The sequence below is a fragment of the Phacochoerus africanus genome, chromosome 8 (genome assembly GCF_016906955.1).
Source record: "Phacochoerus africanus isolate WHEZ1 chromosome 8, ROS_Pafr_v1, whole genome shotgun sequence".
Lineage (NCBI taxonomy): Eukaryota > Metazoa > Chordata > Mammalia > Artiodactyla > Suidae > Phacochoerus > Phacochoerus africanus.
The window spans coordinates 9224589-9241102 of record NC_062551.1 but is presented as its reverse complement, the minus strand read 5'-3'; the positions used below and the strand labels follow the sequence as shown (position 1 = coordinate 9241102).

The 16514-nt window shown below is 50.8% G+C and overlaps 1 protein-coding gene and 1 long non-coding RNA gene across 4 annotated transcripts in view; one reads left to right on the top strand and one right to left on the bottom strand.

The window, feature by feature from the left end:
- WWOX (WW domain containing oxidoreductase) overlaps nucleotides 1-16514 on the top strand; it is a 957466-nt gene that overhangs the window by 526475 nt on the left and 414477 nt on the right. The window lies entirely within an intron of this gene.
- LOC125132951 (uncharacterized) lies at nucleotides 13112-15742 on the bottom strand. 3 transcript variants are annotated; one of them, XR_007136361.1, is made up of 4 exons: nucleotides 15574-15742; nucleotides 15252-15377; nucleotides 14845-14951; nucleotides 13112-14534 (listed from the first exon to the last, which is right to left on the bottom strand). It is a non-coding gene; the product is annotated as an uncharacterized LOC125132951 (long non-coding RNA). The 3 variants fall into 3 exon arrangements; XR_007136362.1 differs by having other exon boundaries at nucleotides 13112-14108; XR_007136360.1 differs by having other exon boundaries at nucleotides 13112-14951.

Sequence of the window (16514 nt, the reverse complement as noted above, 5' to 3'; positions counted from 1 at the left end):
TGCTGTCCCAACAAATAGGCATTAGAGCAAATACAAATGTATGAGTAAAAGCTGGAGGATTTGATAGCCAAGTAATGGCAAGAAACCCATCTGCATACCTGTGACTGTCCTTTGGTGCTTATGGCCCACTAAGGAGCTTTTAATGTAAACTATTAAATAAATTTGGATCCAGCCATGTGCTTTTCTTTGAAAGTGGCATTTTGAATATCAGTGCTGTTTGCAGAAGCTGCAGTGTTGACCGACACCGTAGCTTCCTTCCCATGCCTTAAGATCACGCTCCTACGTACCCTGATCCCCTGTAAGTTACACCTTTAGAATGAGTCACTTGTTCATTGATTCACTCAGCATCTGCTGGGCCGCCCTCGTGTGTCAAAATGGGCCAAAGGGATTGAGGAAGCAGCTGTCCCTGGCCGCGCTCCCCGTCTGTCCAGTGGAGGAGACAACCAGATTGACTGTGGCCTCTGGCAGTGGTTGCGGTCACTGGCTGCAGGGTCAGATGGACTTGGGTTCCATCCCAGCTCTGCCCCCCACAAGTTGCACGACGTGACCGGGTGATTTTACTCAGCCCTCTTGGGCTCAGTTGCCTCATCTGTAAAACGGAGGTGATAACAGCATCTTCCTTATGGAGATGTCTGAGGGTGAAGTGCTGGCGACAACATCTGGAAGTGACCATGAAATAGACAAGTGCTGTCACTGTTCCTGGCATGTAGGGAGTACCCAGTAAATAGCAGGAGCTTCGTGGTTGGCAGTGTATTTTATTTCATGGGGTGCAGGGAACAAAGAAGTCATTCTGTCCTTCTGGCAGCTGTGGTGTTCGTCTCTTGGCTGTGAGGGGCTCCCCGCTGGTGAGTGTGGTGGGTCAGAGGAACAAAGCTGGAGCAGGATTTAAAGCAACTCTAGTTTGTTGGTTTTTTGTTTTTTGCTTTTTAGGGCTGCACCTGTGGCATTTGGAGGTCCCCAGGCTAGGGGTTGAATCAGAGCTAACAGCTGGCGGCCTACACCACAGCCACAGCAACGCCAGGTCCTTAACCCACTGAGCGAGGCCAGGGATCGAACCAGCAACCTCATGGTTACTAGTCAGATTCTTTAACCACTGAGCCATGAAGGGAACTCCTGTTGGTTTGGTTTTTCATGAGTGAGGGGATGGAACATGATGCAAGGACGCGAGTGGTATGTACCTGGGTGAAACTGAATGACGTTTATAAGCACCGGGGAGAGCAAGGAAAAGTAAAGGCGAAAGCCAGGCAGGTGGGCTGCTGCCCTGTTGGTTGACGCAAGTGGAGAAGGGGCATCTTTAGACTTTCCCATTAGCTGCAGCGCATTTGCTTTCTTCTTTTTGTTTTGAGTTTCCTCTTCAGAAGTGGTACCCAATGCTGGTAACATATTAGACTCACCTAGGAAGATCTGAAACTTCCCAACACAATAGTGCCTGGTTTTGGCCTTGGGAGTCAGTATCTGCCACAGTGGCCTTTGCTACCACAAGCTCCCCCCGCACAAGGACCAAGGCATCAGAGACAAGGGCGATGGCAAGATGCCTGGCTTGCTGCGGACTGTGATTATACATGAACGGAAGCCACAGAATCCTCTGCCCACCTGCTTTGCATCTGTACGTTTTTCTTTTTCCAGCTTCATCCTCTTCTTTCACACTCTCCCCCACCGTCTTTTCCTACCTCTCAGAGACCCTGGGAGGTTCTGTGTGGTGTCGACAGTCTCACAGCTACTCTGGGCTTTGAGTCCCCTCTGGCGTGACTCATGACAGTTGCTCACTGCTTTCCCATCTCTGCCAAGGTCACAACTGGACCTGGCTCTTTGTTCCTTGGCATCAGACTAAGCTAGCGGAGGTAACAGATAACCCTACAATTTCAGTGATGTCACACTTAATTCTTTTCTTGTTTTGTTTTGTTTTCGGTCATTTTGGGCCACCCCGAGGCATATGGAGCTCCTGAGCCAGGGGTCAGATCAGAGCCACAGTGCAACCTAAGCCTCAGCTGCAGCAACCAATGCCTAACCAACTGTGCCAGGCTGGGGAGCCAACCGGAGTCCCAGCAGCTCGAAAGACACCGAGAGGGCGCTCCTAACACTTAATTCTTTTTTTTTTTTTTTTTTTTTGCTTTTCGCTTTTTGGGGCTGTACCTGCGGCATATGGAGGTTCCAGGGCTAGGAGTCGAATTGGAGCTACAGCTGCCAGCCGTCACCACAGCTCACAGCAATGCCAGATCCTTAACACACTCAGCAAGGCCAGGGATTGAACCCAGATCTTCACGGATATTAGACAGGTTCATTACCACTGAGCCACAACGGGAACTCCTTAATTCTTGACGTAAGGATTTATTTGTAGCTCTGCTCATAGATGATTGTGGATCACTCAGGGACCCAGGCTCTATCCATCAGGGCTCCACTGTCCATTCCCTGGGTGGCCCAGCAGAAGAGCAGAGCGAGCAGGCCCGAAGCACGTGGGATGTTTCCAGGCCAGCCCTGCAAGCAGCATACCTCACACCCACCCTAATGCCATTGGCAGAGAATCAGGAATGTACTGGAAGAAGAGAGAAGTGGGTTTAGTGAAGAACTAAGCAGCCTTTGCCTCATCCCTCTGTTCTGGATCTCAGCCCTTCATTTATAATCTATAATTAAATCTTTGGGGAGTGCCTCTCTCCACCTGGACACTCCTCTACAGGCTCTGCTTACCGGCGTCGAATAAAGAACTAGGTGAGAACATAAGGTAGTTGATTATATCATCTCTACAAAAACTTGCAGCTTAGATTTTCCACCGTGCTCTATGAAAGTAAGAGTTTTCATTGCTGTAACTTCTAGCAACGACTCGAGAATAACTGTCCTTTCATTCCTTCGTCCTTGCCCCTCCTTCTTCCAGAAGACATGAAGGCACGTAGTTTTTCGTGCTCTGTAGCCACTGCGACAGTCGTCGTCATTATCAGCTGTTAGAGTCATGGGTGTGTCTTTACCGTATTGAATCGGGCAGGTCAGAGCCCCTTGGTTTGGGAATTCGGAGCAGCAGACCCCCTCGTGGAAAGTCCTCTGGTGAAATGGCCAAAGTCCCCAGAGCTGGAAAAGCATTTCCATACCGTTCCTCTTGGCTCGTTGCCCTTGGGATTGAAAAGCCTGTGCTCTGAGCTCTGGATAAATATGGCAGGACCGACCATTTTCTCCCGCCTCCGGGAGGCGTTTTCTGGGGAGCAGTGACAAGGATGCGATGAGGTTTTATGCGCATGTGGAGTTTCCAAGACGTGTCTCACCCCCATTTCTCACCCTGAAGAGTTTCTCACCAGCCATCTTGTTTCCTGCTTTCTGTCTTTGTTGCTCACCCCTAGCCTGTGGCCTCTCCTTCCCTCCCAGCCTTTGCTTCTTAGTTTGTTCTGTCACTCACTATTCATGTGTTAACAGTGGGCTTCTTGAAGGGCTTGTTTCGTATTTTATTCAGAATTTTAGAGCTTCAACAGAAGAGAGGAGGTGAGGGAAGAGTGAGCCATCTGGTTCGGTGACTCCTCTGTCTTAAGCATCCCCAGCATGAGATCATATCCTGGGCAAAGCTCCTTGGCAGGCTGGTCTCCATACACAGGGCGATAGAAGACCCCCTGTCTTGGTCTCCCCACCAGTCATGCAGCCTTCCTGGGAAAACGGAGGTTGCCTTGGATAAGCAGGCCTTTCTTTTTTTTTTTTGTCTTTTTGCTATTTCTTGGGCTGCTCCCGCGGCATATGGAGGTTCCCAGGCTAGGGGTCTAATTGGAGCTGTAGCCACTAGCCTACGCCAGAGCCACAGCAACGCGGGATCCGAGCCGTGTCTGCAACCTACACCACAGCTCACGGCAACGCCAGATCATTAACCCACTGAGCAAGGGCAGGGACTGAACCCGCAACCTCATGGTTCCTCGTCGGATTCGTTAACCACTGCGCCACGACGGGAACTCCCAGCAGGCCTTTCTTATTGTGAAGTAATCAGCTTCATTTTGTCATATATCTAGCTGTGTAAAGAAAACGTGATTAGGAAGTTGAGGAAGATAGCATTTGCCTTTGCATTATTAGTAAAAAGCATTTAGTGATCAGCAAGAGTGATGACATTGGAGGGGAAATAAGTAGAGAAATCAGGGGAAGGTAGCGTAAGAGTAGGATAGACAACACAAAGTCAAGCTGGTAAAATGTGTGTCAAAAGGGCCTAAAAACTAGGTGGAAGTGCACTCTGAGCTTCCTAGTGGGCCTGGCAAAAAGGGAAATGTGATCACTTCTCCGGTTCTCAGTTATTTCTAGAACTGAGCCCTAAGAGACAGATCTACTTTGGGTTCTAATATGAGAAGGACATTTATGAATGGAATAATAGTAACAAGAAGAGGCAGGGGTGGGTCCTCCCCTAGAGCCTTTGGAAGGAGTGCAGCCCAGCCAATACCCTGGTTTTTTGGACCTCCAGAACTGGGGGAGTATAAATTTCTGACCTCCAGAACTGGGGGAGTATAAATTTCTGGCCTCCAGATCTGGGAGAGTATAAATTTCTCTCTCTCTCTTTTTTTTTTTTTTGTCTTTTTGACATTTCTTGGGCTGCTCCCGCGGCATATGGAGGTTCCCAGGCTAGGGGTCGAATCAGAGCTGTAGCCACTGGCCTATGCCGGAGCCACAGCAACGCAGGATCTGAGCCGCGTCTGCAACCTACACCACAGCTCACAGCAAGGCCGGATTGTTAACCCACTGAGCAAGGGCAGGGACCAAACCCGCAACCTCATGGTTCCTGGTCGGATTCGTTAACCACTGCGCCACGACGGGAACTCCTCTCTTTTTTTTTTATAGCTATCCAGTCTATGGTCATTTTTTACAGCTGCCACAGGAACCCCCGTATGGAGGACAAAGACTTTGCTCAGTTGCTGCAGTTTTGATTCCTGAACCTGCTGTGCAATGCGTCTTCCCAGACGGTAGAACTACTGCTAGCCCAAACCCACTGGGTTCTGTTCAGGTTCAGATAAGACTGTGTCTCTGAACAGATGCATAGCAGTGCCTGACACCGAACCAGTCAAGTCCTAGTTTCCCCTTCCAGTGACCCTGTACTTCTGCCAACTCGTGTTTCACCAATCCACAGGGCAGACATTCTGTTAATTTCAGCTTTTCCATGTGCTATATCACACAGCAACTGTGGTGTATATGTCTTGTGAATACCTAAGATTTTTAAAAATTCCTTGCCATGAATTGTTGCAGAATTCTTAATATTGTTGGGAATAATACTAGTTGGTCCAAGAATATAAAGTTCCCTTGTTTTGTTTTTAAGGCTCTGGTTACATGCGGTCATTTTGCCTTCTGAAAAGTATTATGTCAGGATGCTTTTATGAACAAGCCTAGGACCTCAGATCCATTCTTTTCCCACCCTTCCATCAAACATTTCCTTGTAATCCACGTGCTAGGCTGTTTTGGGCCCTCCAACTCCACAACTAAGATATTGCTTAAGACTCATTTACACAAGTCCAGGAGGAATAAATCTTTGAGGGGAAAAAACCCCACGAATAACCTTCTCTTTTGGCTTATCACGTGCAGGTGGGGAGTCTGTTCTGATAAGGAAGCACCAGGAATCCAAGAATCCTGTGACCTCAGTAGCCATGGGAGATGTGGAAAGTGAGCAGTGATTTTAAAATCCCGGTCACTCTGTTTGTTCTCTTCGGAACAACAGGTTATCATTATTAACCAAGTCACCCAACTTGCAGTGTCACGTCAACTGCAGAGCAGTTGATGCTGGTGTCACTGTAGCATCCCACACATCATGTTTGGTGTTAATTTAAGATAGTGTCAAAATTAGCTGGTATCATCTGCAGGAAGTTGCTTGTTCTGTTGGTTTGGGTTTTTGTGTTTAAATGGGTCCAGTTTGGGCAGTAAGCCCCAGGAGGACTTACAGGTCGCTCACACCTTGGCTGATGAACTGCCGATGTCCCTAATGCATCGGCAATTGTATTTGAGCTGGTATTTGAGCCAACAGTGTGACATGTCCAAGGTGAGACCTGAGGTTAGAAGTTGAAGCCAAGAAGCATGCCCACATCAAGGTGCCAACTGCCCTCCCTTTTCAGGAACAGCTCAGTGATTTCCACACCTGTTGTAGGATGTGTGACTTCAAAGATAGGTACTAATACCCTGTCTCCCCCCGACATCTTCCTGGTACTGTTTCCTTTCAACCCCCATGTTTCAGCATAGGCTTGTGACAAAGGAAAGGCATGTTAACTGCTGTCTTTTTTATTTTTTAATTTTGTCTCTTCTAGGGCCGCTCCCACGGCATATGGAGGTTCCCAGGCTAGGGGTCGAATCGGAGCTGTAGCCGCTGGCCTACGCCAGAGCCACAGCAATGCAGGATCCGAGCCGCGTCTGCAACCTACACCACAGCTCACGGCAATGCTGGATCCTTAACCCACTGAGCGAGGCCAGGGATGGAACCCGCAACCTCATGGTTCCTAGTTGGGCTTGTTAACCACTAAGCCATGACGGGAGCTTCCTTTTTTCTTTTTTAACTCCTTTGTTCTTTTTCCCATCCCATTCTCATCTGTCCCTTTCCTGCCTTCTTTTGCTCCTCATTTCTTCGGACTTGTTCGGTTGTTAGAGCCGTTACCTTGAAGTTGAGACTGGGCAGCGTCAGGCTCACCAATGTGCTCTTCAGGTGTTACTGCGGGTGACCCTGTGCCATCAAGGTGGTCACCACGTGGGACGCCTGGAAGAAGTGGGAGGGGAGGCCGGGATGTAGGGTGCAGTTTTCCACAGCCGTCCTCTCCGTCGTGGTTTTAGGTTGGCCTGCATATTCTTTGACCTTCTCCCCCAAAGAGGTAGAGTCTAATTCCACCCTCCCATCCTTGAATGGGGCCAGTCTTACTGATTCCCTTCTAACTGATTAGAATGTGGTCCAGGGGACCTTGTGGTTCGGTCCTAAGAGGCGATCGTGCTTCCGTCTGGTTCTACCTCTCTCCTCATGGGAGGCTCCCCGCTGGAGCCTGGCTGCCCTGCTGTGCGCATGCTCCATCTGGCTCCTGAGCACCGGAGCTCAGCCTGCATCCCGAGACCTGGAACTCAGGCTGCATCAACCATGAGACAGGACGTGCCCCCCGAGCCTGCCCATGGTTCCAGCTTCCCAACACTGTCAGACAGGAACTGACTGGTCCCCTGGTGCGCTCGTCAAATTCCTGACTCATAGACGTCGTGAACAGAAGGGGGTCCCCCACACCTCTAAGTCGTGGGGTCGTTTGAATATCTTCTAATCAATACTCTCAGCTGATTCTTTTCCATCAGAAATGAAGCCGTTATACTTCATTCACCACCTAGATGTGGTGTGGCGTACCCGAATTTGAGGATGTTTGACTCACGTGCTTTAAGGAAGTTAAATACAGTAGAAGTAAATCACTGGCGGTGAGTTGAGCTGAGCCTGGCCTGGCCTGTTTTCTGTAGCTTTTCAGTCCCTGCGGCAGGGAGGAGCGGGTGTTTCTGCCCTTCTCTGGAAGGCTCAGGAATTACCTGTCTTGGCTCCGACTTCCTCCTTTCCTGAGAATGAGTGAGCACCATGTTTACACAAGAATGAAGACGTGACATTCATTCTGTGTCATTCCTGACTCTGGGCAGGCGGATGGCTGTTTACTGTTGTCTTTTCCTGCTCGGCTTTTTCAAGACCCATTCCTTAACCACCCTCCCCCCCCCCCTTTTTTTTTGTGGTTTTCACATTTTAATAACGTGAAACCGTGTTTCCCAAACTTCATTTTTATACCACCTTTACACCTTTTGTGCTGTCTGCTCTTCTGTTATAGTATTTGCTTGTAATTTCTCTTTAAATCTACTTAGATTTTTAATCACAGCTATTTATGAGAAAAGTTTTATATTACTAATAGAGATGGAAGACCGGTGTCGTTTGTCAGAAATACCAGATACTCATTAAAAATAACCGAAAAGCAAACTGTGGTTTTAAACTCTGGTTAGATTGCCCGTGACTCTGGAGTTAAAGAGAAAGAAGCATCAAACCCAGACTCTTGCTTTTTCTCATGCATATAGGATTGTAAGAGAATTGGGAAGGGAATTTTCCCTTCCATGCCTGACTCAGGAGTATAGTCCCAGAAGACTGGAACTTAGGTGTAATATGTGCGTGTCAGTTTCGCCCAAAGCACCTTTCTCGAAATTGTCCTAATCAGAACTTCAAAAAGATGTGCTGTGTTAATAAACCTGTTAGTCGCGGGCCTTTTTAGAGGGTTGTTGGCTGTCATTTCTAAGACTGGAGCTATGTCCATACCAATTTAGGAAATCTGTCAGGTCCTTAATCTAGTCGAGCTCGGAGACAAAACTGGTTGATAAGTAACCAGGGCTCTGATGAGGAATTGTATATAGCTCCTTGAGTGGCCTGATGTTTGATCTGCTGGTATTCTGGGTGTTGGAGGGTGTTCTGGATGAGATTAGCATTTGAATCAGACTGAATGAATTAGATGGGCTTCCCTAACTCTGGGTGGGCCTCGTCCTGTCAGTTGAGGGCCGGAATAAAGCGAAAGGCTGACCCTCTCCCCAACTCCTCCTACCTGAGTCGCTTAGGCTTTTTCCTGCCTCTGGACTCAAATTGAAACATCAGCTCTCCTTGAGCCTCAAGCCTGCCAGCTTTTGGACTAGAATTTATACCACTGGCTCTCCTGGGTCTCCTGCTTGCCAAATGACGGTCCTGGGACTTCTCCGCCTCCATAATCACATAAGCCAGTTCCTTATAATTCATTAATAAACTAATGAATAAGTGCATATGTATAGCTTATTGATTCCATTTCCCTGGAGGACCCTGATTAATATGGAGGCAAGATCCTGTTTTGAGTGATTTGGGCTCCAGGAGTCGTTCAGATATGTCAGCCGTGAAGCTTCCTGGTCTGTCCTGAGCCATGCAGGTATTCAGAGCGCTCTTTCGTGGTCATCTTTTGGTGTCGTGTCTGGGGGCACAGGCGGCCCTGGCCCCAAGGAGAGAGCAGGCAGTTCCCCCACTCTTGGTAACTTCATTTTCCGGAATAACCATGCCTTCTTCAGCCACGGTAGCCCCTGGCCCATGTACTGGTCCATTTCCACAATGGCTCCACCCAGTGGTGTCTGACTGCATAGAAGGTTGGAGATGGAAGCCCTGGAATCCTCCCTACCCGCTTTGCTCTCCATGTGGTGTGTGCGAGACCTTGTGTATCATGCGAGGCTCCACACCCTGTGCTTTGGACCAGAAGCCAGAATACATTCCGGCCTCCCCCTAAGTCCCATATACACTTGCTCTCATCCTCTGGCCTCTCTTGGGCTGGCCGTCTCAATTTACCTGCCAGACGACTGGTAAACCCACCTCAAGAGATCCTGGCCTGGGTTGATTCTCTTAACCCCGTGTCTTAAATAGAGTCACCTAGAAGGAGATCCCGAGACAGGCACTTGGCTGCAGAGTGCTTTACAGCGGGCGTGTTCTCAGGAGAAGCCTGGGATGGGTGGACAGCAAGGTAGGAAGGGGGAAGCGATGTCTGGCTCTGGCCTGCCCGCGGGGCTCTGCAGGATGACGTGGACCTCAGAGCCATCTCACCTTGAAGCCAGAGGGCCAGGCTCTTCTAGCCCCAGGTCAGGCAGTCTTGGGCCACCCCCTGTGGGGGCCGCCACGCCTTCCCAGGTGTCTTGGGCGAGGTCAACAAAGGCAGTAGCCGAGACTCCTTCTTCAGAGAAGGTCGCAAGAGCTGGGAGACGGCACAGCGGCCAAGGGAAGGGGATTCATCGATGGTACCAGCAGCCTCTGCCCCTCCCTCCTCGTCACCATTGGTGCCTCCTAGTCTCACTCACAGACACGGACGCATCCTCACATGGGTCATTATGCACATCCCGCGGTATTTGTCATCTATCTGTTTCACTTCTTGCTGCTGCCTTCGTCACAGAGGCCTGCAAAGCCGATGCCAGAGCAGAGACTAGCTGCGCAGAGGTCATGAACTCGGCTGGGTTATGTGACAAAGGGGGTGTCAACATGGAGGTGTCGGAGAGGCTGGCGGGTCCTTGGCGACTCCCTGGCTCTTCTTACCTGGTCTCCTTCTTGCAGAGACGTGTGCAGTGCGTTGGAAGAGGAAACGCTGGCAGCGCTCCGGCTCCCGTCCTGGGTGCTTTTCCTCCAGGTCTCTCTTTCCCTCCCCTGGCCCCCCAGTCAGTCCTTCCCTTTATCAGTACTTATCGTTTTTAATCCGTTGCCTCCATCCCAGGAAAAAAAGGTGCTCATGTGCTGCCGTGTGCCCTAGTGTCACTGTCACAGCCTGGCGGGGTGGTCTGGCTCCAAGCAGCTCAAGGTTTGGTTCCTAAGTGGCGGCTGCCAGAAAATTCTAGGTTCCGATTGTGTCTTTCTGAAGAACACAGTTCGATTAGGTTGAAGTGACCTTTGAAAGCCCTTGTGTGTGTCTGACCCGTCAAAGTTCAGAAGGTTGTCAGAGCGAAGGCTGCAGCCGTTTTAAGATTTCAGGAGCGGCTGGAGCCCAAGACATGATTTCCCACCTTCTTCATATTGTGTTTGAAGCGTGCTCTTGCCACAGGGTGAAATAGAGTCAGTGCATGTGTTGCTTTTTTATTAGTATCCTAATTAGACACAAAATCGGCCTTGGCGCATAGCTTGTAATCTACAGACTGTCTCTGTGTAAGACTCTGGGGTTGACGAGTGAACATCGGCTCCAGTTAGCCAATGAAATGCCACGAAGAAAATGGGAATTTTAAATAATCAGCCTTCCACTGCCTTGGGACCCTCGGCATATTAAAACCTCAATATATCTGTACTTTTCTCACTTTTATTACATGAGTGCGTGTTTGCACAAAGCAGCTGCTCGTCTGGCTAGTCCCTTGGTACTCCCTCACATTTTTTTATTATCCTCTGTCGTTTTTGAAGCCTCCTCACTGGCCTGATCTCCTGCTTTGCCCCCTGAAATGGGCAGCAGGTGACCCAGATGAGACTCTGTCTCTCGCGTTTGACAGACATGAGTGTGGGCAGAGGCTGCAGCTGGGCTCCTGGAGCCCATGCCTGAAACCGCAGAGCCATAATGCCCTCGTCCTGGTGATGAGGAGATAGGGAGCGGACAGAGATGTCCTCCTAAGTACTGTCCCATCATCACATCTTTGAACCCGTGAGACTGTGCTGTCTCTTTACCCTTATCACTGGGACCCCTGCTAAAGGCCACCTCCTATGTTGGCAATTTCGTCCTGGCCCTGGAAGGCAGAGGGTGATGAGACAAGTTCAGTGGCAAGCAGCCATGGCTTCCTGATTGACTCTCCTTTCTCTGTCTTTGGAACACAGCATGGGGTCTGGCCTTCTGTTTCATGGCTCAAAGTCATGGACGCCTCAGGCAGGGCAGCAGGAACCTCTATATCCCAGATGACTTCCCAGCTGCCCTGGAATATCCCGAAAGCTGAGGCTATGAATTTTCTTCTGAATGCTGAAATACCTGTCCCTGGAGGTGTTTGCTGAATGAATATGTGATCCCAAGGACCATTTTTGCAGCACTTCAAGGAAGGTGCTTTGCTTCCGAGCAAGCTTTGGTACCCAGACCCTCTCCTCTGCCCTTAGAGTATTAAGACCATGTTTAGGCAGCAGTTATCAAGGAGCCCACTGGGGGCTGCATGCTTTCAGAAAGCAAAGCACCCATCCTCAGAAAGTCCTCGTGTTCCCCCAAGCTCTGGGAGGGTGTTACAGAAGTGAGTTAGATGCAGTAGGCCTCACAAACACACTGAGCTGGGCTGGGAGTGAAGAGACATGAAAAGGCACGTGAAGAAACAGAAGTGTGGTGTTGAATAATGAGGATCAGACAGAACAGGAAAATGGTGCATTTTTTTCCTCATACACATGCCCTCAGTAAAATGAGACATTTCATTCCCTCCAGATCGTCTCCCCAAAGGAGACACTGCTTCAGGAGCTGAATGCCCAAGTGTACCCCCTTCCCCGTCACTCCCCACTACCCCTCTGCCCTCCCGACCGACCCGGGCCTCTACGTGGCTGCCCCCAAGCACAGCCAGTATCTTCCACAGACTGTTCCCGAGATGGAAAACAGTTTTCTCTTCTGAGAACTCACTTTCTTTGAAAGAAACCCCACCGCCACCCACCTCAAGTTGAAAGAGGAATTCAGGAAGGGCTGGGTCCTAGGGCGTGTTTCAAATGCCAGCCCGTCTCAGACCGTCCGTTGTGCCTGCGTGTTTCTCTGTGAAATTACCCATCAAGGGGGCCCAGGAAAGTTGGGCCACGCAGCTTCATCTGGTGCTGAGCAAAGGCTCACATGATGTGTGAAGCCAGGACCTGTAACGGTGGTGGGCAGAGCTGTGAGCTGGGACCTTTGCAGCACAGCTGGCTGCAGAGGGAGGGAAAACCACCCCAGGACTTCAGTTTCCTGGGCTCACTGGTGACTAGAAGGCCACGGTTGCGGATGGGGATTCAGAGATCCAGGTGCAGAGGGGGCTTCCTAAGCCTGTGTTCAGGGGTGTGGGGGTACCACTTAATGCCTCTGTGCTGGGATGGAGGGACTTGGTGGGATTGATTTGGCAAAAAAGTTAATGTGTTGTTGTGGCTGCCCGTTGACTGATTGAATTGCTAGTAATCGGGGCAGGGGAAGCATTTAATTTGATGCACTGAATGCAGGACCACCAAAGTTGGTATCGTGGTTGCAGCAGTTTTTAAGTGTGTGCGTGAGTGTGTGTTTGTGTGTGTGTGTGCGTGTGCATGCATGTTTAGTCCTTTAGCCTCCTCTGTTACTCGGGGGTCTTCATTCCCATCCTCTACCAGCTCACCAGCCCCCACCCTCAGCCCCCAGAGCAAACAGGACAAAGGTTTATTTGTCACTGGAGAATGATGCAAATCCAGGCTCTTGCACAGACCAGGGCTCTCCTAAGTGTCACGCACCCATGGTGGTCCCCTAGGGCAGGGGTCCACCAACTGCAGTCTACCACCGACGAGTCTGGTTTTTATCAATAAAGTTTTATTGAAATACAGCCACACTCTTTGTGTAGGAATTGCTGCGGGCTGCATTCACATTACAACAGTTGAGTCGTGGTCCCACAAAGCCTAGACTATTTCCTGTGGCCTTTTTAAAATATAATTGCCGACCCCTTAGGGTTGCCAGATTTTGCAAATAAAAATACAGGATGCTTATTTAGCTTTGAATTTCAGAGAAACAATCATTTTGTTTTATTTTGTTTTATTTTAGCCAAACTGTGTCACACACTTAGCTGGGCATCCTGTGTTTTTTAATCTGGCTACCCTTGACCCTGCACCAGGGTACAGGAAGCAAGCATTGCAGCTTCTGTCTTTGAGCTCATCCCATTTCAATTCCATTTCTTGCAGTGTTTCCTAATATCACCTCTAGGGGTATGTACCTCATTTGTAGATAAAGACGGCTACAGCTGTTGGGAGGGAATGCTCCAGTTTTCACTGCACTGCTCGTGGCGCATGATCAAAGCAGTGTGGAGACCGAGAGAGCAGGAAACCCTCCCGCCCACGGAACCAGCCTGGGCTTCCGGTGGGACCGACAGCTGGAGAATGCGGCAGAAGGAAAGAATGCAAATTCCAGCTCAGGGTGGTCTGGGTTGCTTGAGCACCCTGGGTTCTGTGTTCTCACGAGGATTTGGAGAAAACAGGTAGTTCCTAGACTGGGTTATGATGAAACCCCATCGGGTGTTTGTATCGTCGGTGACCAGAGCCTGAGGGATGTCCTCCATGTCCTACGAGTGTTCTCTTTGCTGCAACGCACGTGAAATGAAATCTCCAGGGAGCAGAACGCACAGAGGGTCCCCAGGACACTGCGTTGGCTTCTGTCCAGTCAGGCCTTCCCTCTCGAGCATCCTTGTGGCCACACCAGTGACTCACGCGGGGGCTTAGCTGTTTGTGTCTGGAGAGCTCAGAGCACTCTGCCCTGTGGTTTCAGTTCCCATGGGCCGGCCTCAGCGACACAGTTTTGTTTCCACTTTGGTTTATCCTGTGAGTTTCCAGCCTCTTTTGTATCTTGCGAAAGTTTGCAGGGAATCGTTTGAAACAGTCCCCCGAGCAGCCGCTGCCATGGCCGTCGGGGTTCATGGTGAGAGCCCGGCAGGGGCGTCCGGTCAGGCCACGGTCACTTCCTGGGCTTCCAGAGGGAGGCGGGAGAGGGCCCTGGCTTCTGGGAGGACAGAGGGGTGAACACGCTGCAAAGCATGACACCCCCCTCCCCACCCAGCACACTCAGCCCACAGCACACTCAGCCCACAGCAGTACAGGGACAGCCCGGGAATGGGTCCAGCCACCCCCCCAACTCCTAAAACGCCCACTGCTCTCCTCCGAGGGGGAGATGCTGCCCCGCAGTCTGAACGGCTTCCTGGCTACGCAGCCTGGCAGGTCAGCCCCGATTCCTGTCCGCTGCCAGGACGTGGAGAAGGCTGGCAGAGGGGAGCCACCCACTGCGTGTGAGGTGACAGACATGGGTTGAGAATGATGGCCCTCTTGGTCCCTCTGAGGCCAGCAGTCCTATTCGCTCCTAGAGAAGAAGTGCTTTCCACCATTCATCTCTCCTTTCAGCAGCAGGTTCTTCCCGCCATCATGCCCAGCACTACACACAGGGGTTACGAGGTGACTGGGACCCAGCCACCCTCAAGAAGCATCGTTTAGAGAAGAAGTCAGGATAGTAGTAGATTTTTTAAGGCAGTGTGATGGGACTTGGGGTGCAAGAAAGCAGTGTGCCCTATCAGAACACTATGCAGGGGTATTCGGCACAGCTGAGAAGGTGCTACTTCAGCTGGGTTTTGAGGGCTGAGTAGGAGTTTGTTAGAGGAGGAAGGAAACAGAACTTATAAAGCTCCTAGGCTCAAAATGGCAGGGTGTGTCTGAGAAGCTGCACATGCTTTGGGGTTTTTATTTACTTGCTTGAGTAGCTGCAGGTGCCCTGTGTGCAGAGGCGACAAGAAGGGACCAGGTTGGGGTACACTGCATTTCCCGTAGCTGAATGCAAAGTGGAAAACAGGAATTCCTAAAGAGATAAAAAGTAAAATGGGCTTCTTGACCCAAAAACCTATGTGGTGACTTGACTAAAGTCATCCATTGAGCAGAGAACAAAACTCACATTTTTCCAAAGCTTTAACAGCCCCCGCCTTCCACCTCATGCTCACAGCCTGCCCTGATCCGATCCACCCCAGCCCCGGCCTCCCTGGCGCCTTGCCTGCCCCCCCTCCCCGGGCACATAACCGTTTGTTCCAAGGGGGCCAACAATGCTTGCCACTTGGAATTTCTTGAGGAAGAAACTAAGGGCCCGAGAGGACAAAGAACTTACCTTAGGAGATGGAGCCAGGTCAGGGCGGAGTCTGGGCTTGAACCCGCATCTCTTTGTCAAAGCCAAAGTCCTTTCCCCCAGGCTCTTTCCTGGAAGAACTCAGCCTTCATGGCACTCGATCAGTTCCTGTTAGTGATTGATGGATCGCAGTCAGATTTTTTAGCCAGCTTTGGCTGAGCTGGCCATCCTCCCTCCCCCAGTCCCTCCGCCACCCGCTTCCAAAGCCTGAGTTTCCAGGGCTTCTCGCCACGGGTACTTGGCTTTGAAAAAAACGAGCTTATTTTTCCTGTTTGTGTATCCTGGCCTTTCTCCCCCTGCTCACACACAGCTGAGCCAGGTGCTGAAAGGTGCCATCTGGGGGGACCTCTTTTTAATGGTCCTCTTTGGGGGTCCCTCCCCAGAGAGGGGCTTGCGGGAATCTTCTCCCTGAGCCTCTTTTTCTTGGATCCGCTTGGAGATGTAACATTTCAAAGCCCTGCTTGGCTGGAGGACTTTTTATTGTAAACATAAAACCGTCATTGAAACAGTAAACGTTTTACAGCTGTTTTTCAGCACATAAATTTTCATGGACACCCACCCCCCTCACTGCCACACCCTCCCCATCTATTTCTCCTCCTCCTCTCTCTCTTTGGCTCTCTTTTTAACCCTTTCATGTAGTTCCAAGGCCGGAGCAGAGGGTGGGTAGAGGGGCTGGATCGCAGGTAAAATACAGCAGGCGATGCCCGGTCATGCCGTTCACGAAAGACGTTGTACTTGAACCCAGCGAGGCATGTGCAGCTTCCAGGTCCCTGCCAGGGGACGCAAACAGTTCCTGTTGCCTCCCTGAGCCACCGTGAGGCTGAGCCCAATGCCAAGGCTGAGGAGGCTCCCAGGCAGGCCCAGATCGTGTTTCCTCTCTCAAGCGGAACCCAGGAGGGCTGCCTCTGAGAAGGGTGGAAGTTTCCAGAAGGACAGTGCTGAGATGGCACCGACCAGCCTGTGATTTGTCCAAGGGCATCTCTCCCTTCTGATCGGACAGCCCATGGGCCATTTGGCGACTCTTCAAAGTGGGGTCCAGCGGAAGGCTGACTTGTTTTGGTTAAAAACGGGGCCGAGTCAGGCTGGTGCTGAGAGTTGGGGGGGGGGAGGGGATGGTGCTCACAGTGGTGACAGTCACAACTCTGCCAGGCTCTGGCCCGCTCACCGTGTTCGCTGTGGGCCTTGGGTACCTCGGGCTCCGTGGCTCTGCCTCCCACTCTCCGAACGTAGAGCTTCCCAGGAAAC